This window comes from Magnolia sinica, chromosome 5 (assembly GCF_029962835.1).
Source record: "Magnolia sinica isolate HGM2019 chromosome 5, MsV1, whole genome shotgun sequence".
NCBI classification, from domain to species: Eukaryota; Viridiplantae; Streptophyta; class Magnoliopsida; order Magnoliales; family Magnoliaceae; genus Magnolia; species Magnolia sinica.
In genome coordinates, this window is record NC_080577.1 from 68,488,997 (window position 1) to 68,505,083 (window position 16,087).

Consider the following 16,087-nt stretch of genomic DNA (forward strand, 5'->3'; position numbering starts at 1 on the left):
CTTCATCTGGGCCTTTATGACCTAATCAACAGATTGGATGACAAATAAATAGTACAGTGGGCCTTAGGAGGATTTTAATGGTGGATATCCAATCACTATTATTTTCATGTGGTGTGGTCCACTTGAGATTTATATCCCTCTCGTTTTTGGTATCAAGACCTAAAATGATATGTAAAAATAGATGAACAGAATGGATGAAATACATACATCATGGTGGGGCCCACATATCACCAACCACTAGCCACGGGGCTGTCGCAAGGGGAGTAGCCAATCTGTTTCCTTTCCAGACCAACCTTTGATTTGAAGTGTCAGAGCTCAACGTTTTGGCTAAATAAGGGCAACAAAGCTAAGCCCTTTGTCAGGAAAACCCTTTCCAAACGAACCTCATTGATTTGAAGTGTTAGATCTCAGCGTTTTGGTTGAATAAGGGCAACAAAGCTAAGCCCTTTGTTAGGAAAAACCCTTTCCAGACCAACCTCATCGTAGAGTTTTAGGCCGGTTTCTTTCCACTACCTCCGCCAAAATCCCTTGGGGTGTGTTTGGCCCGTCAAATCCCATGGTAAGGGATGGGATTGCATTCACGTCATCATTACTAGATGTCAAGAGTTGTCCTACTATTGCTGAAAACATGGATCTCCAGCAATCCTGTTTGGATGGGACAAGTGATTTCAGAGTTCCATGGGAGACCGTGCAATGTCACGTTTGGATGGCCTAAGTGATTCCAGAATTCCATGGGAGTCGTGCCTAGTCACATTTAGGTTGTTGGTGGGATTCATTCGAAAACATGGTAGAGGATGGAAACAAATTGGCTACTCCCTATGCCATCGGCCCTGTGGCTAGTGGTTGATGCTCTGTGAGCCCCACCATGATGTATCTGTTTCATCCATTCGGTTCATCCATTTTTACAGATCATTTTAGGCTTTCATATTAAAAAAAAAAATGAGAGGGATATAAATCTCAGGTGGACCACACCACTGGAAAACAATAGTGATTGGATATCCGCCATTAAATTACTCCTAAGACCCACTGTACTGTTTATTTGACATCCATTATGTTGATTAGGTCATATTGTCCCAAATGAAGGGAAAAAACAAATATCAGCTTGATCCAAAACATCAAGATACCCCTCGTATTTTTTAATGGCCGATGTTCATTCAAAATTGTTTCCTGATTTGTGGTAGACTTGAAATTGGGATATACCTCATTTTTTATCTCAATCCATAGTATGATCTTGAAAAATAGATGGACGGCATGGATGAAACATAGACATCATGATGGGGCCCAAAATGCACCGACATTCAACCAATGGCCAGTGGTAAGGGGAGTAGCCAATCTGTTTCCCAACAAAACTGGCCCTCTTTGCAGGCCACTCTTGTGAAACTATATCAAAATTCCTGATGCATGCATCACATTCTTCCACATGTGCGATGCAGATTCTGAGAAAATCCAAGATGGACGAGATTCTGCCCTATCAAGTGGAATGTGGACCACACCGCAGATGGATATGTGACTGTCTTAGGTACATCCATAGAGATTTTCACACTTTGTATAAAAGAAAATGATAATAACAAGTATAGAGATTACGAAACAACAAGGACATGATGATGTTATTTTGAAATTGCTGAACAAGCAACGCTCTTTAGTTTGTACACATGCAAAGTACAGACTGAATAATCACCCAAATCTGAAAGAGCCATCTACATGCAATGAATAACTCAAAAAACAAGTCATGAATCTGAATATGAAACCTCAAATAAGTCTTCCCAAATACAACTTCTTTTTCGCCCAGACATACACTCCAGATTTCATGTAAAAGAGGCCATCAATTCTGAGGAAATCATAACCCTGCATTTGACGTAAAAAATAACACCGTTAAACATGTAAGCTGAGCCTTTATTTTACTCATGTTGGGTTGTTTCAATGTCGAACAAGGAAAATATAGAAAACGCACCTGAAAGTACATTGCGAATTTTCCATATACTAAACGTACTCCAGAACTTAGCAGCCGAACTATAAAAGGAGTGTAGAGTGACACTTCGCTGAATTCGAGGTATCCTGCGTAAACCAACATCACGCATTAAACAGACATATATTGTAATTCGTATTTATATGACCATACATACCTTCGGTGAAATGGCCATATAATATTCAGAGTGTTGCCCACTGCATCATGCGATAGAATACGGAGCGAATCCTTTAGAGAATGAAATGCGACAAATAAATAGAAACATAATTTCTCATCACCGGATTAGGATTGATCCAAAACTTACATGTCCATGCAGTTCGCAATATGATTATTACAAAATCCTATTGAAATAGTTATATATTTCATAAAATAAAAATGTCTCACTCAGTTGACCAACAATTCTACCGACGATTTTCAGTTCGTCGTCAAGCACCATATATGAATTCATTAAACCAAACATAAAACTATTATAAGAAGTCAGTAGATGTAAGTTAAGTACATATGCAAGCTGCAACTTAATGATAATATACAAAATGATGAATATAACCAGGATGGCAGTTACTAATGCAGCCACTTTATTCCCAATTGACATAGAAGTATCATCTGTCTGTGTACTCCTGCATACCAAGGATCCGTGAATATGTTGGATCAAGTTAGTAAATGAAGTCAATGTAGGAACATCACTACAATACTGGGGTATGTATCCAGGTACGATATCCCATGTCGTGGACTGTCCACTGGTGATACATGCATGGTTAGAATTCCACCATGCACTTGCATCTTGCATTGATTTGAAGGCTGGGTGTCTGGCACCACTGAATCCTTCTACATGTAAATGTGCCTCGTCCCAAGATAAGTATATGCCTGGACGACGACCCACAAGTACGATATAATATTTGCTAAAACCCATCTGCATTCACATAATATACAGAAGATTGGAACATGTGATTGTATAGAAACTAAAAACATGTAAGCATAAAAAATTGACCCCAGCTGAGAATGTCAGTAGAAGTAATTCCTAAATTATGACTAGTTGATGTATGCTTCTATCTATATGAAGATGAGTAGAAGTATTCAAGATGCATCATGCGTATTCTATGGTTTCCAACCACGGTACAGATTGCTCCCCTACTAATTGAAATATAAGTGGCACTGTAGAAGGTGGATCATATACTTGTCATGCAATTTAATTATATCTACTACTAGCATAATTAAACACATTAATTTAGTTATTACAGGTCTGTTAATTCTATTGTAATAAAAAATCTCCCACCCTAAATATTATCTAAAGTGTAACGTAAATAAATCAAAGTTTTAGAATCCATTAATTCCGCTTCTATCAACTAGAGGCACCATCATCATTGCCCTTCAAATCAGACAGAGTTTTTTTTTAGCCAATCAACACGACGTTCTGATCGTAGACTCACAAAAAAGAATGCAAGCTTGTCATCCCTGCTTAGGAACTGACCAACCTCAATGAACTCAGAGTTGGTCAGTCCTTGAACCTCTTCAAGAATATCTAAGACCTTACTTGTTCGGTTGACCTCCTTGCCAAGTCCAAATTTACGCATTGCCTCTTCTACAATCGTGAGAGTCATGCCAAGGACGTCACAGGGACGAGCTGGTCGCATCAGTTTTGTTGTCATACTCCCACCACGATTACTATTTGATTCAATTCCACGGGTGGGAGTGTTTTGGAACAATCGATTTTCCCTTGATTGACTTTCAGTGGAATAATGATAATTTCCTGTTGAATCAGAAAGATCCACAGTAGCATCAGCAACATCATCTAGTTCTGTCCATGCTTCGTTGAAATCACTTTGAATACGAGACGAAGACACGGCTAGGTTCCTACTTCCTTGTGCATAGCGTCCTGTAGCTTGGTTAGAACCAACAATCATCACTAAATCATCCATCCGTTCGATTCGCTTGCCACACAATCTTTCGGCTCTCAAATAGGACTACATATAAGGAAGGGAGTTTGGCAATTAGATTGTACATGTTGTTATATGAAGATAATTGCAGAAAGAGGTATTATTTGACCTGCAATGTTCTTAAATCATATTTAAAGGGATCCTTACCTTTAGATACTCCTCCTAAACTTCGTCTGGGGCCGTGGCGACCATGCGCTCATTGTCCCAACCAAAACCACTCACAGCTAGCATGTCCCTTATATCATTGTACTCTCTTGTGATACATCAATCTGTTTTGGACATTTTGTCAGTTAACAGGGATTTGAGTACATTTATACACCTCATCGGTGGCTTCTTGATACGCTTCTCTTTTAAACCTATTATCAGCCTTTCGGCCTAACGCAATTTGGTCAATCAAGGTGTCGAACAATACTTGATCCATAGTTCTAGTCCATTTGATTTTGACGGCGCGAGAGGAAGGCTCTGCAAGGGATTTGACTGACTTCTCACGAGGAGAACAACGCGTTGGTAGGACCAGGGTTCTCACCGGTGATTGTGTCAGAGTCGGTATAGAACCTCCCCAGATGTCCGACGTCTCACCTATGTATACATAGAAAGGCAATTATGAAAGAAAACCAGCCAATTAGTGTATCATTCAATCAGTAAATATGTCAATAAGAATGAAATAAAGGCTAACTAATATTTCGAGGAATATTATCAAATCCGAATAAAAGTACCAAATAGTAACATCTAGAACTTATACATAAATCAAAGTAGCCATAATGTCTATATTAAGAGTCAAAGTACTTAGAAAATTGAGTAGGCCTATCTTATCCTACTATTATTTTAGGCGTCTACCCACATGCGCTCCGCAATCTGATCATAAGTTCTGATCCAAGCGTCTTTTTCACATTAAGTGACTTGGACTAGTCATTGCCTCTCATCATTTGTTGATACCTCATTTGGGGTAGGATTAGTCTTAACGTCACCCACAGGTATACCAACATCATGCAAATCTTGGTGCGATCCATCTTCTTTTCGTATGAAATTATGCAGCACACAATAAACAACAACAATTTTGACTTATGTATCAAAAGGATATTGCACTGCCGTCTTTAAAATTGGAAATTTGCCCTTCATTACATCGAAACATCACTTAATTGCGTTTCACAATTGAGCATGTCAATAGTTGAATAATTCCTTCATATTCATAGGCGTTCTCCCGGTACGATACTCTTGCAGGTAGTATCGAACTTAATGATTAGGGGCCATAAAGCTTGGTGAATGAGCGTAACCTGTGTCGACCACAAAGTATTTTCCTACATAATTACAGAAATTATTCTTTCAGTCTATTAGCAACAAGATTTTACGCAGTAAATGATGAGCGAATGATGGTGAAGATAGATTACCAGGTGGCACAATTAGAGGATCATCATTTTGCGTCAGGGCGTTATTATTGAGGGTCAAATATTGCATATTATCCCTCATTTATATCTTGGTTTTATGAACATGATAATGCTTCATATTCTATCTTACTCATGTTTGTGTTGCAAGGTGAATTTAAGAGCTTGGATTGAAAAGGGTATTAAAAGCATGGATTTGATACTCAAGAATCACCAAGGCGAGGGATGGATCTTAAAGACCAAGATTGAAGAATTCACATGCCAAAGATCTAAGAAAACCAAGTGAGGAGTGAAGGGAATCAAAGATTTGAAGTGAAGAAAAGGAATTCCGAAGTCGTCTTGAAAAAGCATATTCTAAAACTCCGGGTCATTCTATGAAATTTCGTTGAGTGAAGTCTATTTAGAAAAACTGCACAGAGTAAAGTCTATTTTACCAAACTACATAAATTTGAGGCGGTTTCTAGAGTTTTTTAACTAGGTGTAAAAGTTGGAGTTCCACAACTATAAATAAGACTTCGTAGGATGTTCCTAGGCATCTTCTAAGGTTTAAGAAGTAGAGCAAAATGGTAGAGAAGCTGTCGCCAAGAGTTTTCTTCTTATTCCTTAGTTGTTTTCATGCTTTCTTCTAGGGTTTTAAATCTAATTATGTCTATGGTTCACTAACCTCTTAGCTCGGGCTAAGAGGTGAAGCTTGTAGCGTGATGGGATGTTTCTCTTGCCTTAATTCATGTTTATGTTGAACTCCATAGATTCTAATTTCATATTTAAGGATTACTTTCAGTTTTTAATAGTTTATTGTGACTTAAATTACAGTAGATCTGCAATGGCTTTGAGTATCTTCTTCTCCTGATTTGAGATTGTGAAATTAGTAAGTCCTATTGTTCACCATCGTCCCTTGGGCATGGTAGGGTGATGGAATCCTTCCTAATCTTTGCAATTCTCATGCTTTGAGATTATGGGATTGGTAAATCCTGTTGTTTGTTATTGTCTCCTAGGTATGGTTTGGTGATAGAATTCCTACCAATTATCATATCTCTCCTTCATTGAGAATTAGGTCAATGGAAGTTCAGATTTAGTTTTATTGATGCATTTTCTAAATGGATAGGGTAGGACTCCAATTCTAATTGTGTTACTTGAATTAAGTAAGAGGTCTCCCTAATCACTATAAATTGATCATTGGTATCCTAGTTCTCACCTTTAAATTCTTAGTTTTAATTACTCTATTCACAATTACTCTCTCAAATACCTTAGAATTAGTTTCACATCTTCTTCTAGTTTTACTTCTAGTTAATTTCATAAACATACAAGTTTCAATCCCTATGGATTCGACCTTGGTCTTACCGAGATTATTACTATATCGTGACCCTACACTTGGGGTTGTGAACAGTTATGTAGGACTCTTGCATCCAAAGCTGAACCTTCCCATACGGCTAACATATATAATATTGACATATCAAATGAACAAGAAGCAAGTACATTCTGAGACAAGATACTCTTTCGATTATGGAAGCTTACGTTTTGTGATGCTTGTATATGTACAGGAATATGTGTCCCATCAATTACACCAACATAATCCTATATGGGGGGAGTTTTCAAGCCCATAAGATTAGTACGAATGATGCATAATTTAATTACTGCTTCAAGAATAAGCCCTTGGTTGATAATGGTACCTAAAAGTAAGTGGCCCAATATGGATTTGATTGAATCTCATCCGAGGTTTTTGTGCCGGCTTACTTAACATATTCGGGGTATAGGGAGACTATTACATCTAGAACTCAGTAAAAGTGATGGCTTATAGTTTCACCTGAACGACAAAACCTGTGTCTTCTCACACGATTACACACATTATGTCCGACTGTATGTAGGAACACGACTAGTTGTTCCTTCAAACTAACATTACATGTATCGGGTAGGGTCGTCCTCTCACGCACTACTTCACATAGATGAAAAAATGCATGTTGTTTCATCCTGAGTTGAGTAATACAGTCCCTGTCACTTGTGCGAATAATTAAATTGATAAATCTGGCCTGCGCATCATCCCCTTGATGAGCCAGTTCTCTCAACATGTAGTGTTGATAGTATTCCCCAACAACTGCAACGCATGCTACCACTGCAAGAACAATGATGGACTTGGCCATCTCTTCCTCATCCTGGTCTTCCATCGTCTATCTATCACCTATGTATACAAGTGGAAGTAGAAGACTATAAAATTAGCTTGTATAACGGATGGTGCAGGAGTGTTCATGTAATGTGGGTGTGCAGTTCTTTTATCATTATTTTTTTTTAAGTATGAGGGAGCCAAATGCAATCTAATTACATTCTTTTTCGTCAAGAAAACTAGGTGTTTGGCATGATTGGCTACTATGCTATTGATAGTCATACTGCAGTCTTGGGTTTGATTGTTTTGGCCAGTAAAGAATGTGGATAGAATTTTTCTTACTCATACGCACCACATGTGAGAAGCAACGACAGACATGGTGATTTCATTGCATGCATACTCGCTCCTATCGACTGGAAAGTCGGACATGATCTTACTCGCCCTTACCATATGTTAGAAGAAGCAGTAGACAGTATAATTCCCTAGTATAATCTTTCCTATCAACTGGTTACTTTAAATATTATAAGAGTAGTGTATTATCTAAAATAGATCAAAAGGCAAGCATTTTTTTAAAGCTATCCCTTGCTTAAAATCAGCAGTTTTGGGTCTATAAACAAAACTGAGGCAACTTAAAGGAAAATTTCTCTACATAAAAGGACCAAAACATGTGGAGAATCCTTGACACCTTTCATAAGGTTATCAGTCAGGATGACTGGTGGCAGATAAAAGGACCAAAAGATGTGGAGAATCCTCCACCTTTCGCACAATTATCAGTCAGGATGACTGGTTGATTTCCAACTTGGCTAGACCATGTTACACATACCTAACAATTGAGGATGATATATGACAATGATATTTTTTTCCTCTTCTTGAATGGGAAATTACGGTATACTTCTGTTCTTAGCTATCCACATCTAGAGATAAGAAATGAAATGTCAAGATTACACTGTAAAATAAATTTTAGGACATTAATTGTTCATGGTGGAGAAACAGTTTGAGAAAAAGTAGAATGGCCCGACGGGATTCATGTGGCAAACCCATTCAATTGGCTAACTGCTTTTATGAGGATGATGATTCATACATGATGGGACACCACAAAATAATGGCCAATGCCCCATTTGGCAAGACATGGTATGTACCTTGCAAAGCCCAAGTGTAGTTTCAGTTTCTTTTAAAAACGTTATTAAAAAAAAAAAAAAAATCAAGTCCTGCATCAGGTTTTTTTTTTTACTCGATCTACTACTGGAATCAATGTAGCAACATCCAATATTAAATTCTCAAACCTTGAATATGATAGTTCTTCCTTGGGAATTATTTAAATTTGAGCAAAGTTGTGTTGTCATTAGTAATCCAGTATTATGACCTCCTCAAGTTGTATATTTTGATAATTTTATGCTGATTTCCTAACATCAGGTGGCAAGATAAATGTATGTTGTGGATCTCACACATTCATCACAATGGGCCCCACACAACCTATGTCGCATGGATTACAATCATGTAGGCTAAAAGCTATGAGTTGGAGATGGTGGGAGGAGGTTACTAGCATGAAAGAATTGAAATGAGATAAAAACCTTAGTTAAAGGGTTACACACGTTCCTTTTTTCAAAAGTTTGTCCCTTTGCCCTTATACTAATTACAGGTATAAAATGGGAAGAAAACTGCTCACATTGTACACATAAACATGCAAACACACACATACAAACATAGACATACATACACGGGAATAATCCCATTGAAGAGATGGGCAGCTATCACGCTAGACCATAAGCACACCTTTGTTCACCTAAATTGAAAGATGTTAATTTGAAGATGGAAAATAGATAGAACATACCTAATAAATGATTTTCCAACTATCCTCCATTCAAGTTACAAATAAACTAAATTATAGCTACATTATCATGATTTGCTTATTTTCATCAAGGTGAATATGAATAGTCACTGTAACTTTTCTATAAACATAGATAGAAACATCCTTGGTAAGAGTATTTTTTTTGTAATCAAAGGAAAGCCCTGTGAAATAAACAATCTATTTTGAAAAGGACCCTATTTTAAGGTTCCAGAGTCCCGACATATCTTCTTGTAATATAAGATATTTAAGCAAACCTCCATTAAGTAGCATCAGCATTTCTTCACTAGTCTGCATATAGGAAACTACACATCACCACTTCATGGAGGTTGAAGTGGAGATAGGCCATACTAAACAAATACAATTTTTTAAAAATGCAATTTTAGATGAAAAGCTGGCCATTCTCATTTTAACTGCGTACATGATGTTGCTCATGATGACAATGAATTGGATTGTTAAAGATGACAAACAAATGTTCCAATCTTATATTTAGGCCCGTTAATTATATAAAACATCTTTGATATAAAAAATGTAGGTTTTATAATGGACCTCAATTAACAGACTTGATTTAACATTGCCAATTATACAGAACATCTTTCGTAGCATGTAAAAAATGTAGGTTTCCACAATTGATATAAAACTTCACTAGAAGTTAATGAGTATGCTGACCTCTCTAACAAAAAACCAAACAAAAACAAAAACCTCAGCAACTGAAGAAGAACGAAAATAAGAAACAAAATAAAAAATGAAAATGTTGACCTCGTAACTTTAATTGCATTTTGATCTTAAACTTTTTTAAAAAAAAATTAAAATTAAAATTAAAATTAAAAACAATAGAGAAATTTCAGTAACACGACAATGGTATGGTGACAATGATGAAAACAACAAATATTCTACTATTGGATTAAATAACACTTGATGTTATTAGATCAAGCTCAACCTTTTTGTAACAAAAATATGTGGGTATTAGAATTACTTATAATCAAAGGTTCTATGGCACGTCTTTCTTGTATGTATTTTGGTCCTTACGAAGAAACTTTATTTATTTATTATTTATTATTGTTTTGACAAAGGTGGAGAGCACACAACCTGCATTTGATTAATTGATGGAGAGAACATATCAATAGGACTTTCAATAGAAATCCAAAAGAGCTGAAATGGTTTTCCAGAGGGCAAAAGGAGGGCGATGTTTCGGTCCTTGGGAATTACCCAATTCAAGGGGAAGGAGTTGGAAATATATTTTGGGTTTACTTAGGAGCCATGATTCCATGTAAATGAGGAATAAATGGGATGATTTCTCATCTCATTCATTCCCTATCTCTTTTATAGCCTTTGTACTATTTCAACTTGAGAAAATTCTCCCATTACCAATAGAAAAAGTTAAGCATCACAAATCATGATACTTTTCTTAATAATGATTACTAGAAGTTATTTATTTATTTATTTTTAGAAGATGAGAAGCAATTAGATCCTAGAACCCTCAAAATTGATAAGATGCATAGGGACCTAGATGCCAAATAATAGTAAATATATTTCAAAAAAATAGGGACTCAAGTTTTACATCAATACCTAGATGTCATGAATGCGAAATACTTTTATCAAAGAGTCAGCCAAACGGGCTTAACAAAATTCCTACACTAGTAATTATAATACATTCACTTCAAGAAATGAACTGAAAAGAGAAAGAAAGATTATGCATGATGGTAAACAATGAAACCATATCCAATCAATAAGAAAAGCACTTTAATGGCTACAAGTAGCAATTGAAGAAAACTTCTAATCTTAATCCTCACTACTTGAAACACGCTAGTCTTTAACTGTTATAGGTGAAGTGCTCAAACAAGTAATCTCATATTTTCAAAATCCTGACAATACTAGTTCAATCTATCATAGAGGAATCAAACCATTCTGCTGAATAGACAATTCCCCAAGCTCATGTCGAAATGCCTGTTTTTTGCACAAACCACAATTCCCCAACCACATGCCTACATTTTTTACATGCTGCAAAAGATGTTCTATATAATTGGCAACGTTTTATTTCGTCTTGCTTAACATATTCAGGTCCGTTCATTCTATTGTAATAAAAATGAAAAGCCCCAATTTTCAAAAACTTACAAGAAATCCGTTTCAAGCTAGGACGATTAATATACTTGGAGGTGGCCGAAGAGCTCCAAATAAGCGGAGATGTAGCCTGCCTGTAACAAAGTAGTAGATTAAGACGAACCTCCTCCCAAATCTATATTGTAATAGAGAAACTAAGAAAGAAATTTCATGAAAAAACTCCAAATCGGTGGTCTCATAAAGAGGCTTACCTCTTCTCTCCACTCTATTTCAGAACAAGGAGCCCTCTTCTCCCTATCCACATCCGAAGATGCAACATGCAGGGGTATAAATTGATCCTGCTTCTTGCCATTTCCGCCTAAACCTGCCAATATCTCCTCTTCAACTAGTGGGCATTTCACATCTGGTGGTGTCCGTACTCTGGATCTGTTATCACTACGGGATGGGCTCGAGAAGTCATCAAAAGACCGTCCATTCCCCAATGCAAGATTGCCCAAATCCCTCTCCTCTGACAGTCGTATTTGGAAGTGAAAGATGGGAGGGATGAAGGAGTTTCCAAACATGTAAGGGATGGAAACGAGATGGATTTTACAATCCTACGCCTCGTATTCCACCCTAACGCAATTGCCCAAACACGCCCTTGAGGAGAATGCTTTGTGGATGGTGGTAGGATTTGAAACTCGTACGTCAACTATATATTTTTATTTACCCTTCTCCTAGCTAGGAGTAGATTAGTTGTTACTCAGGTAACAACTTAGTGGGTATTACCCTTACCGTCGGGCCCACATTGATGATTAGTCATTTTTTCAGCCCATTTTAGGATGGGGTTCCAAAACTTATATAAATCCAAATCTCAGGTGGACCACACCACATGAAACAGTGTTGATTGAGTGCCCATTTTAAGATGGGGTTCGAAAACTTACATAAATCCAAATCTCAGGTGGACCACACCATATGAAGTAGTGTTGATTGAGTTCCCATTTTAGGATGGGGTTCCAAAACTTATATAAATCCAAATCTCCAGTGGACCACACCATATGAAACAGTGTTGATTGAGTGCCCATTTTAGGATGGGGTTCCAAAACTTATATAAATCCAAATCTCAGGTGGACCACACCATCTAAAATAGTGTTGATTGAGTTCCCATTTTAGGATGGGGTTCCAAAACTTATATAAATCCAAATCTTAGGTGGACCACACCATATGAAACAGTGTTGATTGAGTGCCCATTTTAGGATGGGGTTCCAAAACTTATATAAATCTAAATCTTAGGTGGACCACACCATATGAAACAGTGTTGATTGAGTGCCCATTTTAGGATGGGGTTCCAAAACTTATATAAATCCAAATCTTAGGTGGACCACACCATATGAAATAGTGTTATTGAGTGCCTCACCCTTAAAGTTTCCAAAGGTTCCCATCGTAAGCTTTTTATGATGTTTATTTGAAATCTAACCTATCAATAATGTTAAGAAAATTTATATGAAGGGAAAATACAAAGATTAGCTTGATCCAAAACTTTTGTGACCACAAAAAGTTTTTAATGATCATTCATCACTATTTCTAGTGGTATGGTCCACTTGAGATTTGGATCTTCTAAAGGTTTGGGATTGCACTGTAAAATGAGATAGAAAATAGATAGATAGTGGATACATAAAAAAAAAAAATACATTAAGGTGAGCCCCACATGGTTAGGGTTGAAATGGCCAAGCTATATGTCCTAGAGGGGGGGGGGGGGGGGGGTTGAATAGGACTATGCCAAATTTTAAGATAAATATAGCGGAAATATAGAAAGATAGAACTAAATAAATAAATCAATTCACACTGCTGAATGCTAGCTCAAAATATTGATAGTTCTAAGGACAACCATGCACCATAAAAATGGCAGGGCAACCTTACTAGAACAAATAGAGAAACTGAAGCTCAAAGTAATAAAGAGATAGTAAAAATATAATGCTGAAATGTAAATCTAAATTATTACAACATTCCCCACTGTGCTTGAAATGTAAAATTTACAATATTCACATCCACACATACATTCCACAATTCTGAATGATAAAAGATAGGAAATATAAATCACACATCCACAACACAAAGAATTATAGTGCTTCACCTGTGTGTTCACCAACTGTTAAACAACAGCTACACAGAATGCTACTCCACTCCTAATATCCTCACACAGGGGATATTAGCGTTCACTATCAAATAGGTTTTCATAGGTTCACCCAAAACCTTCACAATTGTGTCTTTTTCAAAGAGCTTACACAATTCAAAAACCCCCACTTCTGAGTTTTTTGGCTCTCCTCAGATAACCAACAACTTTGAGATTTTACTGGCTTAACCTCAAATAAAACCAAATAATGTGAATTACACAAATTGTAAAATACCTGATTTTCTCCTTCATTGTAGCAGCCCAGAAGAACTAAGTTGGAGTAGAGATTTGAATGTCAAAGTTCAATGTCCAATACTCACTTTATAATGGTTCTAGGTTCTAATAGATTTTAAATTAAAACAAAAGGGCTAGTTCTAATTGATTTTGATTCCAGAAAAAGGAAAACAACAATTCCTCTTTTCAAATTAGATTGGAATACAAGAAAGAAAATCAATTAAGAAAGCTAAAGAAAGAGAATATTAAATATGCACACTTAGCTTATATGGAGCACCGACTTATCTCTCAGAAGGCCAAATTAATTTAGCTTGAAGTTCTTTAATTTTCATATATAATTCTGAGATTCGTGCTCTATTTATAGGTGAGCAAATCACACCTTTGACTAGTCTAAGGACCTCTACGACTGGTCGTAGGATCTCTTCGACTGGTCGTAGGTGGCCGAATTTCAATGCTGTTCTTTGAGTCGTAGGTCTACGACTGGTAGAAGATGCAGTTGACACTATTCCTATGACTGGTCAAATAGTCCCCAGGACTAGTCGAAGCTTAAAAGAAAATTTCTAATTTTTGTAACAAACTTACGACTGATCCAGGAAATGTTTAGATAAGTCGAAGCAGTGCTAGGACTAGTCGAACAAAGTCCAGGACTAGTCTTAGAATAGACCAAATTCACTTATATAAAACATATGAATTATGTATCCAAAATGGCCTACTCTAAAGGTCAACCTAAGGTTAGTCATACCTCAATAGTGAAGTAAGGACATTGAAACTTTAGAGACGAGTGACCTTTAAAAGTAATGGAGCTTGAAGTCTTGATGTCGTTTAAACTTGAGAGCTTTTTGAGATCTTGAGATTGAACTTGAAAGCTTCTTAAGATCTTGAGGTTGAACTCGAAAGCTTCTTGAGATTCTTGACTTGTGAACAGTGCTTGTCAACCTAAGTTGATCTTGAGTAGAGCATTGTTCTTCACAGATGCAAACTTCATAACAGTGTCTTTGGTACCCTAAATTTGACAACACAAAGGGCTATAAACTATGGCACTTACAATCTCCTCCTTTGTCAAATTAGTGACAAAACACACTTTCAAGATATGTTACATAACACAGAATATCTGATTAAAGAATCATGCACCAGTTGTTATCAACTAGCATCCTGCAGACTTGTAAAGCATCCTGCAGACTTGTAAACACCTCTGCTCACACCTCTGCACATACTCCCCCTGAGTAACATACTCCCCCTGAGTAACATACTCATAAAACACCATACAATACAATGCTACTCCCTCCTCATGACAACATCCATATTCATATACATATCCATAACATATCCATACTCTCCCTTTTTGTCACAATAGGACAAAGGAAGCACAGAACAGATGGTTAAGGAGAAATAATCAATGAGAAATATGAGAGGTAACTTGTCAAGATATGAGAACATAGCATAAGCAACACACATAATTCATAGACTGAGCTAAGTTAAAGAGAGTGACAAACTCAAAACTAGTTAAGAGTACTAAAGTTATTACAGACAAGTAATCTTAAAAATACTAATCTGACCCAGATGAAGGAGCAAGAATGGAATGATTAAGTTGATGCATGCCTTTGTTCAAGCGCCTAAGATATTTGCGCATATATTTGAACTATAAATCATAGGTAACAGACATGTTTTCCATCTTAATATTTAGATTCTTAACTTTATCTTCCAATGCACTCAGACGTGCATCAAATGAAGAAGGCTCATAATCTGGATCATTTGTAGAATCAGACGCAAGTTCTTCAAAAATATCATCCATGTTAATATCATCAGGAGGAAGATCACCAGCTTCTTTTTCCTTAAAATGAAGAAAAAGATGATTTCCCCCAAATTTTAAGTGAATCCACGCGATTCACGACTGGTCGTGGATATACACGACCGGTCGTAGCACGACTGGTCGTGGATACTCACGACTGGTCGAGTACAGGCCAAAAAATCTGATTTTTCCATATTTTTCAAGATTTAAAAACCAAACTAGCAAATATATACACTATGATACAAATAGGTATAATTAATCATTTTAAAATGCACATGCTGAGATCAAATTTCATTTTGTTAAACCTACTTTTGTCGAGTGGTTTAATGAAAATATCAGCACGTTGATTCTCGGTAGGGATATATTCCAAAGATATAACCTTTTCTTCAACTAATTCCCTAATATAATGAAATCTAATATCAATGTGCTTAGTACGAGAATGTTGAATTGGATTTTTCGAAATATTTATGGCACTGAAATTATCACAATATAATAACATAGAATCCCGATTAATTCTATAATCACTTAGCATACATTTCATCCAAACAAGCTGTGTACACGCATTACCAGCTGCGGTATATTCAGCTTCAGCTCTTGAAAGTGATATAGAACATTGTTTCTTGCT

The 16,087-nt window shown here is 36.6% G+C and overlaps 1 long non-coding RNA gene across 1 annotated transcript; it reads right to left on the reverse strand.

Annotated features, from left to right (window-relative positions):
* Window positions 1-1,980: 1,980 nt before the first annotated feature.
* On the reverse strand, window positions 1,981-11,884 carry LOC131247335 (uncharacterized). The gene is made up of 3 exons (XR_009171647.1): window positions 11,539-11,884; window positions 11,342-11,421; window positions 1,981-2,055 (listed from the first exon to the last, which is right to left on the reverse strand). It is a non-coding gene; the product is annotated as an uncharacterized LOC131247335 (long non-coding RNA).
* Between the last annotated feature and the right edge of the window lie 4,203 nt (window positions 11,885-16,087).